Source organism: Magnolia sinica, chromosome 19 (genome assembly GCF_029962835.1).
Source record: "Magnolia sinica isolate HGM2019 chromosome 19, MsV1, whole genome shotgun sequence".
In the NCBI taxonomy this organism is placed as follows: domain Eukaryota; kingdom Viridiplantae; phylum Streptophyta; class Magnoliopsida; order Magnoliales; family Magnoliaceae; genus Magnolia; species Magnolia sinica.
The window spans coordinates 54,341,113-54,343,641 of NC_080591.1; positions in this window are offsets into that span (position 1 = coordinate 54,341,113).

A 2,529-nucleotide genomic window follows, 5' to 3' on the forward strand; every position below is an offset into this window, starting at 1 on the left:
GTGATGAGAGAATTTTTCTAAGCTATGCCCTAAATAGCCATGCTTACCGACATCTTAATAAAAGAACTGAGGTGATTCAGGAATCCATAAATGTAGTAATTAATGATCAACAAATCACACTCACTCCTGATCTAGATGAAGATGAAGTCAATATAATTGATATACCTGACTCTTCATCAAAATCAGTTAATACTAAACTAAGATTAGTCAAAGACCATCTGACTGATCTAATACTTGTTAACCCTAGCACTAGTGTATAGATTAGAAAATATTTGTAATTATGTCTGTTTCACTTCTCAAATTGAACCGACCAATATAAATGAAGCACTTACTAATGAAAGTTGGATAATTGCCATGCAAGAAGAACTAAATCAATTTATCAGAAATAATGTGTAGTATTTGGTTTTTATACCTTCTGATAAACATATAACTTGAACCAAATGAATTTTTAAGAATAAAACTGATGAATTAGGTAATATTATTAGAAATAAGGCTTGACTGGTTGTATAAGGGTACACGCAAATAGAATGTATTGATTACGATGAAACCTTTGCACCAGTTGCTCGCCTTGAATCCATAAGATTATTTATTTCGATTGCATGTTATATGAAATTCAAAATATATCAAATGGATGTCAAAAGTGCATTTCTAAATGGTGACTTATATGAGGAGGTTTATGTTGAACAACCTAAGGGTTTTGAGGACCCCAAATCTCCAAATCATGTATACCATCTTAAAAAGGTACTTTATGGTTTGAAACAAGCTCTTAGAGCATGGTATAAAAAAATTGACTAAATTTTTACTTAGTCATAATTTCAATATGGGTAACGCTGATAAAAATTTATTTGTTAAAAAATATAATGATTACATACTAATAGTACAGATCTATGTTGACGATATAATTTATGGATATACATGCACTAACTTATCTATTGAGTTTACAGATCTGATGAAATCCAAGTTTGAAATGAGTATAATTAGTGAACTAAACAACTTTCTTGGACTATAAGTTAAGCAACATGAAGATGATATATTCATCTCACAAACCAAATACGCCTTAAATTTAATAAAAAGGTTTGGATTTGAGAATGGAAAGAAGTTTGATACTCCAACGGGTACAACTCTTAAACTCTCAAAGGATGAATTAGGTAAAAGTGTAGACTTCCGTTTATATCAAAGTATGATTGGTAGTCTCTTAAACTTAACTGTTAGTAGACCTGATATTACTTTTAGTGTTGGAATATGTGCCTGATATCAATCCAATCATAAAGAATCTTATCTAATTGCAATTAAGTAGATAATCAGATATGATAATTTAGGACTTTGGTATTCACATGATACATCCGTACAAATTGCCAGATATACTGATGTAGACTGGGCTGGAAATATTGATGATAAAAAATCTACCAGTGGTGGATGTTTTTATGTAGGGAACTGCTTAGTTTCATGGCTCAGTAAGAAATAAAACTCTATATCACTTCAACTACTGAAGCTGAATATATTGCAGCCGGTAACACCTGCACTCAACTCATTTGGATGAAAAGAATGTTACCTGATTATGGCATTACGTAAGATACAATGACATTGTTCTGTGATAATTCAAGCGCAATTAACATTTCAAAAAATCAAATCCAACATTCTCGTACAAAACATATTGATATTAGATACCATTATATTCGAGAACTTATTGAAGATAAGAGTGCTGTGCTAGAATATATTCAAACTGAAAAATAACTTGCTGACATTTTGACCAAACCACTCGACAGGAATAGATTTTCAAATTTAAATAATGGTATTGGTTTGTGTGTTATTAATTAAGTATTTATGCATTTGTTCGTTTCTTATTTATAATTAATTAAATGCATATAACAATAATAATATAATGACAAAAAATATATATATATTGTCACGCCCCAAACTTGAAAATCGAATTCACAAGAATCCCGATTGCGAATCTGATGCCAACAGCCTTCGTAGTACCCCATTCTCGACTCCCAGTGCCCATATGCCAGGTTTTGATCCTGGGATCCTACAAGGAGAATTTTCTAACGTACATTTATCTCGTAAGAAGCATAACCACAAGTTTACCCAAATCACAAAAAACAACATCATCATCACATATCCACTGATATAAGCTCTGAATATAATGTTGAAAGGGAAATACATATGTCAAAATAAAATCAAAGCTCTAGAAGACAGCTGCACACTCCAAGCTCAACACTGCTGCGACCAACGTCACCTGCACGCATCTATTGTGCATAAGCTTATAGAAAGCTTAGAGGGTGGTGAAAGTTTGTACGCAAGATAAGTGTCAAGCGCACAAATACAATGTCATAATCATACAATGTTGAAAATACTGGTAAGATCATGAATTATACGATATCAGAGTAAGCGAAAATACTGACAAGTCCATGAGTCATACAATATCAGAGCACGTAATATAGGTCAGCTATGCAAATGAAGAGTCATAGAGAATCAAGTATCAGATACTGAGGATGTAATGCAATATGTGTTGCAAATGACCATGCG